We start from the raw sequence: 17,909 nt of genomic DNA, 5'->3' as shown, positions 1-17,909 counted from the left end.
CGGTGTTTGGTTTTCTGTTCTTGTGATAGTTTGCTAAGAATGATGGTTTCCAGCTGCATCCATGTCCCTACAAAGGACACAAACTCATCCTTTTTTATGGCTGCATAATATTCCATGGTGTATATGTGCCACATTTTCTTAATCCAGTCTGTCACAGATGGACATTTGGGTTGATTCCAAGTCTTTGCTATCGTGAATAGTGCCGCAATAAACATACATGTGCATGTCTTTGTAGTAGAATAATTTATAATCCTTTGGGTATATACCCAGAAGTGGGATGGCTGGGTCATATGGTACATCTAGTTCTAGATCCTTGAGGAATTGCCATACTGTTTTCCATATGGTTGAACTAGTTTACAATCCCACCAACAGTGTAAAAGTGTTCCTATTTCTCCACATCCTCTCCAGCACCTGTTGTTTCCTGACTTTTTAATGATTGCCATTCTAACTGGTGTGAGATGGTATCTCATTGTGGTTTTCATTTGCATCTCTCTGATGGCCAGTGATGATGAGCATTTTTTCATGTGTCTGTTGGCTGTATGAATGTCTTCTTTTGAGAAATGTCTGTTCATATCCTTTGCCCACTTTTTGATGGGGTTGTTTGTTTTTTTTCTTGTAAATTTGTTTGAGTTCTTTGTAGGTTCTGGATATTAGCCCTTTGTCAGATGAGTGGATTGCAAAAATTTTCTCCCATTCTGTAGGTTGCCTGTCCACTCTGATGGTAGTTTCTTTTGCTGTGCAGAAGCTCTTTAGTTTAATCAGATCCCATTTGTCAATTTTGGCTTTTGTTGCCATTGCTTTTGGTGTTTTAGACATGAAGTCCTTGCCCATGCCTATGTCCTGAATGGTACTACCTAGGTTTTCTTCTAGGGTTTTTATGGTATTAGGTCTAACATTTAAGTCTCTAATCCATCTTGAATTAATTTTCATATCAGGAGTAAGGAAGGGATCCAGTTTCAGTTTTCTACTTATGGCTAGCCAATTTGTTGGAAGTTCTGGCTAGGGCAATCAGGCAAGAGAAAGAAATAAAGGATATCCAGTTAGGAAAAGAAGAAGTCAAATTGTCCCTGTTTGCAGATGACATGATTGTATATTTAGAAAACCCCATTGTCTCAGCCCGAAATCTCCTTAAGCTGATAAGCAACTTCAGCAAAGTCTCAGGATACAAAATTAATGTGCAAAAATCACAAGCATTCTTATACACCAATAACAGACAAACAGAGAGCCAAATCATGAATGAACTTCCATTCACAATTGCTTCAAAGAGAATAAAATACCTAGGAATCCAACTTACAAGGGATGTCAAGGACCTCTTCAAGGAGAACTACAAACCACTGCTCAGTGAAATAAAAGAGGACACAAACAAATGGAAGAACATACCATGCTCATGGATAGGAAGAATCAATATCGTCAAAATGGCCATACTGCTCAAGGTAATTTATAGATTCAATGCCATCCCCATCAAACTACCAATGAGTTTCTTCACAGAATTGGAAAAAACTGCTTTAAAGTTCATATGGAACCAAAAAAGAGCTCGCATTGCCAAGACAATCCTAAGTCAAAAGAACAAAGCTGGAGGCATCACACTACCTGACTTCAAACTATACTACAAGGCTACAGTAACCAAAACAGCATGGTACTGATACCAAAACAGAGATATAGACCAATGGGACAGAACAGAGTCCTCAGAAATAATACCACACATCTACAGCCATCTGATCTTTGACAAACCTGAGAGAAACAAGAAATGGGGAAAGGATTCCCTATTTAATAAATGCCCTTTTTAAAGTCTCCAGAGACTTGCTTCTGCTCTCTGCCACATGAGGATACAATACGAAGTCAGCAGACTGTCATCCAGAAAAAGGCCCTCACCAGAACTTGTCCATGCTGGTACCGTGATCTCCAGCCTCTTGACCTGTGAAAATAAATTTCTGTTGTTTATAAACCATCCAGCTTATGGCACTTTGTTATAGCAGCCCAAATGGACTAAAATGCCAGCAAAGGGCAAAAGAAAGCGTGTTCTGGGCCTAGAGAACAGCCCATATGAAAGCATAAGAGCATAGAACATTGGGAAAGAGAAAGTAGTGTAATTTAACTGGGTTTAACAGGAGAAGGAGGAAAAATGATGATTGAAAGATGGGGCAAAGACCAGAATTGAAAACTTGCAAATGCATGATATGCCATTCCTCCCTCCTCCTGTACATATGGCAGATAATCAATCATAGTATTCAACTCTGTTACAGTGATTATGAGTAGAATCTAGGGCTATATGGTATGGGTTGAAATCCCAGCTCCTCCAGCTGTGTAAACCCAGACAATTTGGCCCTTGGAAGATACTGGATAAATGGTTCACCAAGTTATCTCACTTGTAAAATGGAAATAATGGCAATACAAGTAAAGTGGTCCCTCCTTATCTTCAGGGGATATGTTCCACAAGCCCCAGTGGATGCCTGAAACCCTGGATAGTACCAAATCCTATATATGTATATGACTTTTTTTCCTACACATACACGCCTGTGATAATGTTTAATTTGTATATTAGGTACAGCAAAAGATTAACAACAATAATGAGATAGAACAATTATAACAATACACAGAAATAAGAAGTTATGTCAATGTGGTCTTTCTCTCAAAATGTCTTATTGTGCTATACGTAACTGAAACCGTGGAAAGCAAAACTACAGATAAAGGGGGACTACTATACTTGTCTCTTATAGTTGTTTTCGTTTGTTTGTTATTGAGGTAGAGTCTTACTCTGTTGCCCAGGCTGGAGTTCAGTGGTACTATCGACTCATTGCAACTTCCTCCTCTGGGTTCAGGAGATTCTCCTGCCTCAGCCTCCCCAGTAGCTTGGATTACATGTGCGCACCACCATGCCCAGCTAATTTTTATAATTTTTTAGTAAAGATGGGGTTTTGCCATGTTGGCCAGGCTGGTCTCGAACTCCTGGCCTCAAACAGTCCACCCACTTTGGCCTCCCAAAGTGCTGGGATTATAGGCGTGAGTCACTACACCATCTTATGGTAGTTAATGAGCTAATTAAATAATACAAAGTGCTAAAGCAGTATTTTGCATGTAGGCAGTGCTAAATAAATGATAGGTATTATTAATATTGTTCTCCTAAACCTGAATGTAGCTTCATACTCATCAATACATTGTTATTGGCATCCCACTTCAACCAATCAGAATGGTCACCCAGGGAGAACCTTCCTGCCATCATGGTTCCTGACATGACTCTGACTTAGAGCTCATTGTAATGTCCCTCATGTATGACAATTCTTATTCACATTTAAGCAAGTTCTTATGATAAAATGTTTCTCTCATTCCAAAACAAGTCTTAAAAACTAGCGGCTCATATACCTAAGTATTTTCTTGGAAACTTAGACATTATTTTTACTGATTTTCTTATTTATAATTTTTAAATAAAACACATTATACTCTTAAGTAGTTTGGACTTTTTGTTCCTTAAATGCATTACTTCTCACTTGCTCAGAGTCACGTTTACATACCATTGTATGGCTATGCCTTCTGAATTTCCGAACTCTATTCTCATCAGCTTATAATTCTTATGCAAAGGATCTTAGCATTTCTACAAAGATGTAATATTGGGGCACATGGCTTCTACCAAGTGATTCCTAAAAATTATCATGACTAATTGCTGGGCCTGGGATGTCTTTCATGCATGCATTCATTCCCATTCAGAAACGCCTCTAGGATTCTCTATGGTATGACCCAGACTAGGTGCTAAGGCTACAGGACCAAGCAGACAGGCATGGTTTTCACCTAGGGAAAATTTAATATCCTCTGTCTGTCCCTTAAGCACCACCCTTCAGACTGAGAAGCTCTGTGAGCCCTATGGTGGCACCTCTGATGCCCCACCAAGATCTCCTTGGGTCCCTTTTACCAGCTCTGTGCACCCATTTCTGAGCCTCTGCTCCCTTGGCTGAGTTCTTCAGAGAACTACCTGGCACCACTTCACCTTTATGAAGAACCAAGCATGCCTAACAGAGTGTACCACCATTAGCAATGATTAACAGGTGCACATTCAAAAACCCAGCTTCTTTCCTTCAAGGTGTGACAATCTCTAAGTTGTCATTTATACTACAGAGCTTCCTGCATGGCCAGGCTGTCTCTTGCTTGATATCCCATCCCTACTTGACTCTTATGAGTCCTCCTGGATGTTATTTCTTTATAAATCACCTATACTTGAATACTTGGCTCAGGGTCGCCTCCTGGGAAAATTCAGCTTATGGTCATCCCTTTTCTTATTATTAAGATACAGCATTTATCACATTGTATTTTCTTAGTCTAAGTTATGTTGTATACTCTATATTGCAAGATGCATGAGGACAGAGACCACGATTCATTCATCTTTGAAACTCCCCAAGTTATGACCCATAGCTGGAGCCCAGTCAATCTGTTTAATTAGCCTGAGTTGAAATGTCTCTGGTATGTTTTCCACACCATTTCTACCCCTCACTATTCATTTCTCTGATCTTATCCCCACTTCTCTGCCTCATGATAACAGAGCTCTGGCCACCTTGGCCTTCTTAACTACTTCTCTAATATACCAAACCCACTCTTGTTTCTGGCTGTAATACTTTGTCCTTCACCACCACCACCTTGCAGCTGTTGCATCTTCAGGACCCTCCCTCACTTGCTAAATTTAGGTCTCTGCTCTGAGGATTCCTTGTCAGAGAGGCTTTCCCTGCTCAAATGATCCCAAGTATCATTCCCTCCCACAACTGTTACCTTCTAACTCAAGCCTTTCTCAACTTAGGGTTCCTTGAGAAAATTAAGCCCTGTAGAAAATGATTTCAATGAGTACTTTCTTTAGTCTCCCAAAGTACACAGCTGGTATCATTCTATCTGCGTAGGAGAGAAGTTAATTCATTCTATACAAAATGTGCCTTAGGGCATTAAGAGTTTGATTCTCTGGTAGAACTGGTGGAAAAGGGCTACTCTAAATTATTATCTTACTTTTTTCTTCTTACCTCTCATCAACATCTGATGAATTATTTCTTTGCTGTCTCCCAACCCTGCTCTTTTTAGAATATAAGTACATAAACTTTGATTCTTATCCCTGCTGATTCCCAGGGTCTAGAACTGGTACACAGCCAGCACTCAAAAAGTATCTGTTGAATGAACTTCACAGGATCCATTTGTGTTATAACTTTTAATAACTTCTATGTTAAAACAGTTCATGTTAAAACTTCTCCATCAGAAAAAGTTTATATTATACATTACCTGAGAAGAATGATGACAGAAAATTCTAAATAGAATCGGGAAAGCAAAAAATATTTGTCCAGATAATAATAATGAAAGGCTTTAATTATCCAAACACAGAGCAGCCAACTGCTCAGTCAGGATGAGATGTGCAAGAGGCAATGGGAAGAGATGTCAACAAACTGAGAACTGCTTTCTAAATCCCACAAGAGAAGGAATGAGGGAACTTTCATCCTAAACAGGATCAGAAATGGACCCAAGAGATTGTGTTGGGTGAACAACTGAGTAAAAACTAATAAAGTAATTAAATTCTACATCCTCATGGGACAGAGGAAAACCATGAAACAAATTGCACACACTTTAGATTTTTGAAAGGGAAATACGCAAAGTATAGTCTCTATTTAGGAGACATTTGAAATAAAAAACTTTTAAAAAGTAACCCACAAGAAAAGCCTAATTACCTTGTTGTTATTGTTTTTTGCTTTCCACGAAAAGCATATACCAAGGAATAAAAATAACAAGCATTAGAGGTAGGAACTAAAAAGAGAACTATTCAAGCCATGTAAATTATCAGAGAAAAGAGGGCATTTCCCTGCAAAATGGTAGTTCCTGTGAAGAGAAGAAAGAAACCCAATCAATTATAAACAAGGAGAATAATAACTACAAAAAAAAAAAAAAAAAACAACTTTTACAGCACCTTGCAAATGTCTCCAAAACCAATAAAAAGGATTATTTTAACATGCCAGAGGAAGGAAGTTGCTCAAAGAATAAGTGGAATACTTTGATCTTGGTGAGATAAAGGATTTGCTCAAGAATGGAAAAGGGCATGTTTCACAGGCTGAATTATTTGCCCCAAATTAAGATATTGAAAAAATGATATTGAGACTTCCTTTTCTATGATATCCCCAAATATGCACTGGTTAGAATTACTTTAGTGATTCAGGATACCTTGCAAGGCTGAACAAAATCCATATGTACAAGCCATCAGGACTGAGAGATGGGGAATCTGCTGGCTCAAATGAATGACTTGTATCACAAATGTGTAGCTGTTCCCTATTCATATGAAGGGGTTCTGAGGGGCCTGAAAAAATTTTCAAAGATTATTTTTGTTGGCTGGGCGCGGTGACTCACACCTGTAATCCCAGCATTTTGGGAGGCTGAGGCGGGTGGATCACGAGGTCAGGAGATCGAGATCATCCTGGCTAACACAGTGAAACCTTGTCTCTACCAAAAAAAAAAAAATTACAAAAAATTAGCCAGGCGTGTTGGTGGGCGCCTGTAGTCCCAGCTACTCGGGAGGCTGAGGCAGGAGAATGGCGTGAACCTGGGAGGTGGAGCTTGCAGTGAGCAGAGACTGTGCCACTGCACTCCAGCCTGGGCGACAGAGCGAGACTCCGTCTCAAAAAAAAAAAAAATTATTTTTGTTTAAATATTCAATGATTTTTAGCTTCCATTACAGGCTCTATGACTTTACCGAACTTGAAATTAAATTGATTTAATGAAATGGATATTTGACTGGACCTGATAAAAATTGTATGTGGCCATGTTCTTTCTGTTTCCTCTTATCTCTCTTGACATTAACTAACACTTGTGAATTTACTGACCAATTACACTTAAAGTTACAGGTTTAAAACAAACCTAAAGCTGGCACATAATAACATTCAATAACTGTTACCTGCTTTAAAATAGATTTTTTAGTAAATAAATAAAAATACCAAAACCAAAAAATTAAAATAAAATCCAAGCTATCTTCCCTTCCCCCTTTATTTTCTTTCTTTTATGTGCTTATCTCTCTGTTGGAATTCTATCTGCCATCTGCAGCTATACCAATAATGGCCCACTGATGAAAGTTTCTACTAACAAGGGGTCCCAAAACATGGTCCTAATATATTCTCATAGCTATTGATGCTTAAGAATTCATCCTAAGAGAATTTCAAAGTACCAAAAGCTATTGCATTAGAAAGAGTATTCAGGTTTTCTGTTTTCAAAGATTAAAAAAAAATTATTTTCTTTTAGGTAAATCCCTCTCCCCAGTGTTATGATTGCTTGTGCTTCCTAAGATTAGAAACTTAGTTTCAAAGAGAGATCTAGACCCAGTCCTGTGCTTCTGCCAGGAATTTGGATTTCCATAGCCCAAGATCACTCCCCTCTGTTGTACGGCTTCATCACACACACATGTTCTATTAAAACCCCAAATTAGAAAGAGTATTCAGGTTTTCTGTTTTCAAAGATTTGAAAAAAATTATTTCCTTTTAGCTAGATCCCTCTCCCCAATGTTATGATTGCTTGTGCTTCCTAAGATTCGAAATTTAGTTTCAAAGCTGGATCTAGACCCAGTCCTGTGCTTCTGCCAGGAATTTGGATTTCCATAGCCCAAGATCACTCCCTTCTGTTGTATGGCCCCATCACACACACATTTTCTATTAAAACCCCAAACTGAGACTAATGCTTCTCACCTCAGAGATATAATTAGAAATGAACCCCAGAGAAGTAGTTTACTAATTTCTTCCAGTTTTCTTCTACGATAGATCTCTACTCTAAACATCGTAATGGCCATTACCAAGATTCCCATCTCCCAAATCTCAGTTCAGCATCCGGCATCTCTCCTCTGAGCTTCCACAGCTACCTTGCTCCTCCCCTAATGTGGCTTCCATCACACCGTATTGCCATTGGCTGTTCAACAGTTTATGACCTCCACTAGACTAAGTTCTGTCTTGTCCATCATTGTATCCTGGCCCTTAGAACAATATCTGGTGCAGAGCAGGTGCTCAGTAGTCACTTGTTAAATGAATAAGAGCACTCATTCTCAGAATCCGCCCACTACTTCTGCTGGCATCTCTGCTGATTTACCTTTGAACTGGAGAATTACCCTCACCTATTAATAGGGTCTACATCAATATTCTGTTACATTTCTTTTCCTTTGGGGGCTCTTTCCTCTTTCTGCTAATACATGCATGTATAAATATTTACATTTCTTCTCATATTAAATTACTTCTCCATTCTCATATTTATTTCTTTCCCTTTGCTAATTTTACTTAGATCATCAAGCCTAGATAACATAATTTTAAATGCGAGCAATTGACCCCTTGTACACATTGCCAGTGATTGCATGAATAGCCATATATCCAAACAAACAAAAGGAAATACAAGATATTCTTGATATTCCATTCCTTTATATTCCATTTTTTTCTAATTCTAAGTAAAATCTTTCCTTTCCATGAATTTTTCTATCACTACATCTTATTCACTTACAAAACACCATGTCAGTGGGTTTCAAACTTGAGTGTGTACCAGAATCATCTACATCAAAAACAAAATTCTTAGACCCTACCCACAGGGTTTCTGATTAAGTAGATCTGGGGTGAGGACTGAGAATGTACATTTTTAACAAGTTTCTAGATACTGCTAATGCTTTTGCATGAGAAGTGCAGTTTAGAATCACTATACTATGTCAGTGATACAGTGTTTAAATGACAAATAAACAATATTAAAAGTTAATAAATAATCAAAAATCTATGCACAAAAGGAATTGCTCTGTACGATTGGTTATGACCAAAGGAGGGACTGGAGCCATTCCAGGATGCTACTCCAATATGGCACCACAGCTCAAATGGTCAACCAGATATTGAACATCATTCAAAAGAAATAAAGATTTCTGCAATAAAACTGTGTGTATCTCTGGTTATTGAAATTCAAGAAAGCTACAGCAGCCCTGGAAAAAGTGTCAGGAAGGGCATCTAGGCTGATGGAAAGCAAGAGTTCCTTTGGACAGAGGCTACCCTATCATGAAAGGAGGTGGTAGGTTTTCTCATTTCAAGATGGTAAAGGTTAAGAAGTGGGACAGTAGAATTTTCTAAGATCATGAACATTATAGGTAAACTAATGGCCCAATTCTGAAACCCTAGAATGCACAGCTACCCGGGTAGTGGGATCCTTTAAAACTCAACTTAGGGAAGTTTATGAAGCAGGTACTACTTTATTCAATGGACATACTTTGTGGCACTCAATCTCCAAGAATGATGTGAGTAAGGAAAATAAAGATAATGAAGATATATTTTATCAAGTAGATAAGTGATAAAATCATAAACTTAGAATGAAAAAGTGAATTGGCCTATAACATAAAAGTGAGGACAACCTATTTCCCTATTACATGCCCCCTAGCACTGCCTTAGACAAAATAATGTAGTAAATACTCCTTGAGTTTTGCCTCATTACACTGTTCTAACTTTTTCCTTTTTAAAAAAAGTTGAAATAGGGTCTTGCTGTGTCACCCAGGCTGGAGTGCAGTGATGTGATCATAGCTCATTGCAGCCTCAAGCTCCTAGGCTCTAGTGATCTGCTTTAGCTTCCTGAGTAGCTAGGCCTACAGGTACATACTAGCATACCCAGCTAATTGGTTTTTGTTTTGTTTTGTTTTGTTTTTTAGAGTCAGGGTCTCACTATGTCACCAAGGCTTGTCTCGAACTCCTGGGCTCAAGTAATCCTCCCACCTTGGCTTCCCAAAGTGCTGGGATTACAGGCATGAGCCACTGCACTGCACCCAGTTCTAACCCTCAAGATCAGATGAGCAATATAATACCTTTAAACTTCACGTTGCCCGCCTCACCTTGAAATATGACCTGTGATCCAAATTTAGCACCAGTAACAAAAAAAATTAAAGTTAATGAATAATAATCTATCCATTTACTGACACGTGCTCTAGCTTTGAGAGCCTTTTTGGGAATGGTAATTTATGCAGCTCTGATAACTGTGTGAGTTTGGGAACGCTTCCATCACCCAGGGCTGAATCATGGACAGATAAAACATGATATATGACACAGTAAAGGAAAGAAGAGTGAGAGAGACACAGATTGTGGTTTAAGGTAGGGTTTGCAATACAAATGCTTATGGGGTGAAGCAGGTGAAGCAAAAAAGTGAAGCGGGCTAGGATAAGACAATAGGTAGAGGCTGGAAGTTATGGCGCATGCCTGTAATCCCAGCACTTTGGGAAGCCAAGGCATGCAGATCACCTGAGGTCAGGAGTTCGAGACCAGCCTGGCCAACATGGTGAAACCTCGTCTCTACTAAAAATACAAAAATTAGCCCGATGTGGTGGCGCATGCCTGTAATTCCAGCTACTAGGGAGGCTGAGGCAGGAGAATCACTTGAATCCAGGAGGCAGAAGTTGCAGTGAGCTGAGATCACACCACTGCACTCCAGCCTGGGCGACAAGAGCAAAATTTCATCTCAAGAAAAAAAAATAATAATAATAAGACAGTAGGACAATAGGAAGAAGCAGAAACTGTGTTGTTAGTGAGTTTCAGCATGTTGTTGCAACATAAGAGTGCGAAACCACTCATATCTCATGACTTTTTCAGAAATCTAGAAACCTGAACTTTTTATGGGAATTTATCCGGTTTTTTGTTGTTGTTGTTGTTGTTGTTGTTGTTGTTGTTTTGTTTGAAGTCTATGGGCCAAACGAAACACATCTGCAAATCAGATATAGATATGGCCCTTGGCTAAAAGGGTCAATTCCCCATCCTAAAATCTCCCAAACTCCTTCTTAGAACTGCATCACGTGATCATTGCTGGTTAGAAGGGAAACCAAGAAGTATATTTGTTGTTTTGTTGTTGTTGTTGTTTGCATTGTTGGCATGAATAAAATCTGGATTCTATTACTAAGCACAAAAGGAAGTCACACATCCTAAGGAGGGAAGATGCCCCATGCTTTGGAACACTAGTCCTAAGAGATTCCACAAATATCTAACTTTTCAGCAATCTCCTTTCTTTCTGCCCTTGAACGATCTTTGGAGGTCTCTGGATCAACATATTGGCCTGAGCATAACGTGACTTATACTCTTAATTATATAACCATAATGAATTGAAGGACTGCTGTCACTGTGCCAAATGTGGCCATTTTCAATATAGTGCAGGTCTGTATAAAGCAAACACACGAAAGAAAAGATAGCTAAAAATTCCAGGTACACAAAACTTGATTTACTCCTTTTTCTAGGACTTTCATGATATGACAGATGTACTTCTCCTGTCATTGCCCTAGTCTCAAGACAAGCAAATATTTGAGAAGTCATTAGATTTAAATTACTTTGGGAAATATAATTGAAGTCAAAAGCTATATGGAACAAGTACACATTTCTCATTTTCATGTCAATGACTGTTTTATTTGAAGAGTTGACTGTACTCATTTTAAAACTCAGAAAAAGAAGGCAATAATCTACCAGTAATGATGCAATAGTCATGGGTGAAGATTGATTAAACCTTCAGGACTGCCTTAGCATTTACCTGGTTTTACATTTGCTGGGCTTTGCCTTAAACAACGTAGATATAATGTATCTGAGACACTAGACAGAATACTAGTTTCAGGTGTTCTATAGTCTCAAGAGATCTGAATTCGCTATTAATTTCACCTAGAATTCATTTTCCTCAAATTTTATGATAATCAAGCATGTACTTAACCACCTTTTCCATTCACTGGGAAGAAAAGGAAACTATTTGTTTCCATTCTTGCATTTGATTCATTTCAAGGTTTTTTTTTTTTTTTTTTTTTTTTTTTTTTTTTTTTTTTTCATTTGCTTTTTAGTTTTGTGGGGTTGACTTTTTGGGAGGGTACCAATGATGAAATACTATTGATACAACATCTCTAGTCATTAAAATGTTCTAAAACTAATGATGTCTGAGGAGTCTGATAATAGCAACACAAATTCACATTTGAACATTAAATCCCCAGTGCTGGAGTGGCTTACTCTGGGTCATGCTAACCAACTCTCATGTGCCTTCATCTATCCATTGAAGAGGGCTTCCAGCTTTGGTAGAGCCAATATTTGTGTTTCAATCTAGCCAAGTCTCATTGTAGTTCATCATTACCCTTTCAGTGAGAAATGTCAAGGCCCTGCCTTTTCTTGCAGCTTTAGGGAATGGTTTCTCTGTATCTTCGTATTCCAAAGCAGGAATCAGATGGGAATTAGTATTTTCCTTGTCAACCCAGAAGTTTCACTTATATCACATTTGTCCTCAGCAACCCATGTTAAGTCTTGTGAATCAATCCTTAATTCAGACTTTTAAACTCACAGTTCATGATATAAAATACCTCTCTGTGTTATACAGACATTGCTTTGGACTACATATATAAGAAATCCAGCTCTGTAGCTTATCCAAAATTTATTTTAATCTTTTCATGTAGCAAGAAATCAGGAGGTAGGATGGTATAGAGGCTGTGCAAGGTGGTCGTTGCAGGTCAAGTTTCCCTAGAAAGAAGACTTTGTCATGGAAACTGCACGTATGAAGTTTATTGGGGAGAGCACTGGGGATCAACAACCTGTAGGGTAAGGGCAGGCAGCAGGATTGCATAAGAGGAAGAATTTGGGCTGTGGTATGGTCAGAAGACCTCAGCCAAACCTGCAGGGAGCTGTGAAGCGGGTCCTTCAGAATCTTTCAGTGTTGGACCAAGGTGGCAGGCCTTTGTACTCGTCATTAACTCGTCACTGGATGTGGGCTGGCTGCCAGGAAGGGGCATGACCTGGAGTGGGGTGTCTGTCTTCAGCTGAGGGCAATTCTCAGAGAGGGCTCATAGCCGTGGGACACCAGCTATCAACAGACCCAGTGGTGGAGATTAGTGGTGGATTCCTGAAGGAGGATCAGGCAGCATAGCACAGTGCCCAGCACAGCTCTCCATGTCCCAGACTCCTTCTACCTTCCTGATCTGCCATTCTTAGCATGTGGCTTTCATGCTTATGGATGATTCATGATCTCAAGATCACTTCCACCCCCAGCCTTATTTCTGCACTCTGGACAGGAACAAGAAGGAGCGCCTGTATCAGGAAAGCAACTGTTACCCAGAAATGTTCAGCAATCTTCTACTTATGTCTCATTGGCCAGAGCTTGTCAGATGACTGCTCTAGCTGCAAGAGATGATGGGAAATGTGTGTTTCAGTCAGAAACATTGCTGCCTTGACCAAAATCAGAGTTTATATTTTTTAAAGAAAAAGAAGAAATGTGTATGACATTAGCAACTAGCAGTTCTCTCAAACCATCTGATTTTCAAAAAGAGTTAACTGTCTTTGGCAAGGAGTTAGTGGCTCTATAAACCTCAAGGATTTTTTTTTCTATTTTGTTCCCAGGAGTCACTTTATCTTAAATTTTGTACTAGTTGTACTACTACCTCCTTCTGCAGTCTCTGGTGTTTAGACTTCATTTTCTAATAGTCATGTTTATCTCAAAATGATAATTCTTAAACTTATTTCTGAGTGATTTCTCTCCTTTGCCCTTTCTCTCTCACATTCATGTACATATACAGACACACAGGATTTCACTATTTCTGTGATGTTGAATGTCAGTGATGATAAACAATTATTATTAGATCTTCATCTGTGCTGGATCAAACTAAGATACATCTAGAGATAAAGGAGAAGAAAGACCTTTGTCAAAAGGATCACAAAGAGAACAGAGGTGTAACAAGTTCTAGGTGGGGAATCCCGCTAAAGTAGAATTGGCCGGGAGTACAGTTGTCAGATTTAGCTAATCAAAATACAGGACGCTCAGTTACATTTGAATCTCATCTACTTTTATTTTGTTTTGAGCCAGGGTCTCATTCTGTCACCTATGCTGGAAGGGAGTGGCATGATCATGGCTCAACGCAGCCTCAACTCATTAGGCTTATGCGATTCTCCCACCTCAGCCTTCCCAGTAGCTGGGACTGCAGGTATGCGCTACAACACCTTGCTAATTTTAAAATTTTTTGTAGACATGGGGTCTTGCTGTGTTTGCCCAGGCTGTTCTTGAACTCCTGGGCCCAGGCGATTGTCCCATCTTGGCCTCCCAAAGTGCTGAGATTATAGGCATGAGCCACTATGCCCAGCCCTAAATCTGAATTTCAGACAAATAGCAAATAATGCCAATATATCCCAAATATACTTCTACAAATTGCATAGGACATAATGTACTAAAACTTACTTGTTGTTTATCTGAATTTCAAATTTCACTGGGTATCCTGTATTTTATCTGGCCACCCTAACCAGAAGGAATAATGTTCACACTGTCACAGGGTTAATATATACTGCAATTGTGCCCATTTCTATAGCTATTAACATCAACCACTGCCTTGGAACTTTTCCACCAACCTCTAGTCTGAGAATGGTTGTCCAATATTTCTGGAAATGAATTAATTGATGCAGCTAAAGCTAAATAATTTCTTACAACAAATTACATTTTTAATGTTTACTGGAGCACAGATTCCCCTAGGGTACATGGATAGGTTTCATGTACCTTAATGGGTCTCTGAATCCACCAAGATTGTGTAGAAAACTGTGTGTATGGACATTTTTCTGGAGAGGAAGGTCATAGCTCTTATCACTTTCTTTCTTTTTTTGCTTTTTTTTTTTTTTTTTTTTTTTGAGACAGAATCTCACTCTATCACCCAGGCTGGAGTACAGTGGCATGATCTTGGCTCACTGCAACCTGGGTTCAAGCCATTCTCCTGCCTCAGCCTCCTGAGTAGCTGGGATTACAAGCATGTCACCTGTAATTACATGGATTACAGCATGCCCAACTAATTTTTTATTTTTAGTGAAGACAGGGTTTCTCCATGTTGGTCAGGCTGATCTCGAACTCCTGACCTCAGGCGATCCACCTGCTTCGGCCTCCCAAAGTGTTGGGATTACAGGCGTGAGCCACCACGCCTGGCCTCATCCCATTCTAAAAGGAGTAATGACTCAAAAAAATGTTCATTCCCAGCATGGAGCAGCTTGTTAACCTATCTTGGTTATTTTATATAGGGACAGAAGTAGAAATATCAGTCATAGAACAAATGCTTTAAAATTCTTCTCTTAGGGAAATTTGGAGCAAATATGAGAATAAACTCTTTTCTTTGCCAGTCCAAAGTCAATTGTAGAGTTAGACATTAGTCAGAAGTATTACTAAGCAATACCTCTTAATCTTAAAAATCATTCACACTGTTTGCTTAGCACCTATGTAAGTGAGGTTTCTCTTCTTTAACTATCGAGCTGTTTCAAAAGAGGGAGACCACCATACTCCCTCTCTCACCCTCTGTTTTTGGCGGGGCAGATTGAGAGGTTTGTCTACACTCAAGACCTGTAGACCTAGCCTTGTCACTATTTTTCTTAAGAGTCTTGTTCATTCATGGAGCTTGATGATGAAGACCTCCAATTAGAATTCTTTGCTTCTCATTTGGGATTCTGTTCTCTGATAGGAAATACTACAAAATAGTAAGCATAGAAATAGTCTCATGTGAGAAAGTGGAATTCTTTTTTGTGCTCTCTTCTGTTCCCAGTGCAAAGGAATGGTCTAACCCTTGAAGCATCATGCTCTCCTACCTATAGTTTTCTGAATTCATGTGCTCATAAATGGTGCACTCATTGTACCATGGCAAATTTTCAGGAAAGCTTCCAGCCACATCTGCAGGTTTCTCCAACAGTCTCTGGCATACCACCATTAACTACATCTCAGAATGAGTTATGCCCAGTAGACTATGAGCATTTTGAAGGAATCACATCTTATTTGACTTTTTTCCTTCTGGATCTAGTTTATTGCCTAGAATACAATAAAGAGTCATAAATGTTTGTTGAATGATTGAAAGGATGGATGAATGAATAAATTAACGAATGAATAAAAGTTGCATAAGACCACAAGGAGCAGGCTTAAGATAGCTTGGTCAGGGGCTAATATCAGCCTTTCCTCTTCTGTATGCATACCTCTCCTCTGAGAATTCAGAATGCAGAATTATCCATTCCTCTCCAGCCTCTAGAAAGGAGGAAACAGATTTAGAATTTTTATTCTACTCCAGAGAGATCTTATCTTTTATTTTGAATATTCTGTTGAATTGAACTGGGAAAGAGAAAACAGATTCCAAGATTCTAGATTCATCTTTTAATGTAGCCTATCAGGCTCAAAAACAAGAACTAAGGGGCAGAGAAATCTTCTAGAAGGAATTGTTTTCTAAGCGGAGACTTCCTAGATGAATGGGGATTAGTTAAGTAAATGGAGTAATGAATGTTGAGGCAATGAGAGAAACATGTGTTCTGAATAGAGAAACCATATCTGAATACCATAGTCCAGGTGTGGGAAGTTTCTGGGCATATTTGAGACAAATAAGACAGGGTTTATAAACTAAATCAAGAAGTGCCACCCTTCAACATGGGCAAGTTCCTACATCCTCCCTGTTGGGCCCATGCCTCAAGGGGACCTGTGCTTTGGAGAGCCTTCCTCAAAATTTCCTAAGTTTCCCTCCAGTGTTTCAGACCATTTGGCTATGGCAGTGCCATTTGGGCAGGCCACCCAGAGCTCAGACTGGGATTTGCATGGAACCTCTCTTTCTCTCCCTCAGGGTACTCTCTAATCTACCTCATGTAGGGGGTTGAACAGATGACCCAAGGAGCTCTGGGACTCTTAGAGCTGCAGGGCCAGACCCTGTTCCTAGGATAGTAGTCTGGCACACAGATTGCTCCTTCTGGCAGGTGCAGTATTTTTTGCATATAATCTCATGAGATTGGGCCACTGGAATGATGCTGACATGCCGGTTTGGGATGGCTCAAACTGTTTCTATAGACAGAGGCCCCACCAAAAATATCTTCCCAGAACATGCATACCCTACGGGTGGCTTTGTTAAGGAATTTGGACTTTATCTCAAGAGTAAGAGAAAAAAAATCAAACTACATTACCCCCAAATCCATTTTGTCTAAATCTTTTTCATTAAAATTTTTATTATAGTAAAATGTAAATAACATAAAATTTACCATTTTAGCCATTTCTATACAGTTCAGTGGCATCAACATCTTCAATGCAACCATTAAATATCTCATTTGATACGGTAAGAAACCAAAGTCCAGAGAGGCCAACCGACTGATCAAGGTCACACATGTTACTAACAGAAGAGCTCTGCATTGTGCAGTCAGTGCTGTTTCTACCTTTCCAATTCATTCATTTAATGGTTAAGTAAACTGAATCCTGAAAGGCAAAGTGACCTTGACCAAGCCAAGAGTAGCACTAACAAAATCTCTTGACCTCAGGCCTGTGCTCTACTTTCTCCATCTCACTACTCCAGGCTGCCCTGACCTCCCTTCCACATTGTCTCCCTTCCCTAGTTCTTTCTACCAGAAATTCTGAGCTTTCTTGCACCAAAATGTGAGTTTCACACAGCCAATTAGCACCTAAAAATGATTTTCTAAATCAGTACTTGGGGAGTGTCAAATCCACTGGTTGCAATATGTCTTCACACCAAACTTCAGTAATTTGTCAGTTATGGGTGAAAAAAACTACTTGCCGCCATTTCCCATCACTACTAAAGTTCTTCATGCAGAATTTTTGGCTGTAAATCAAGTTTAAGGAATCCATAGAGTAATTTAGATTATTTCCAATGCATTATATACTTTGGGATTAGGTTTGCTTAAATATATGACCATTTAAGAGTATCTGGTGCATAGTAAGTGATCAATAAATATTTGTTGAATAAATAAATGCAGGTATTATTCATTGAATTGAATTTTTCATTAAAAAAACTAAGGTATAATTTACATGTAGTACAATTCACCCTTTTAGGTGTACAGTTCTGAGAGTTTTGACAAATGTTTTTGATCATGTCACCACTACCACAACCAAGATATAGAATAATTCTTTTATCCGAAAAATTACTCTGTGCCCCATTGTAGTCAAGCTCCTCCCCTACCTTCAGCCCC

This window comes from Rhinopithecus roxellana, chromosome 1 (genome assembly GCF_007565055.1).
Source record: "Rhinopithecus roxellana isolate Shanxi Qingling chromosome 1, ASM756505v1, whole genome shotgun sequence".
Taxonomy (NCBI): Eukaryota; Metazoa; Chordata; class Mammalia; order Primates; family Cercopithecidae; genus Rhinopithecus; species Rhinopithecus roxellana.
This window is presented reverse-complemented; position numbering follows the sequence as displayed.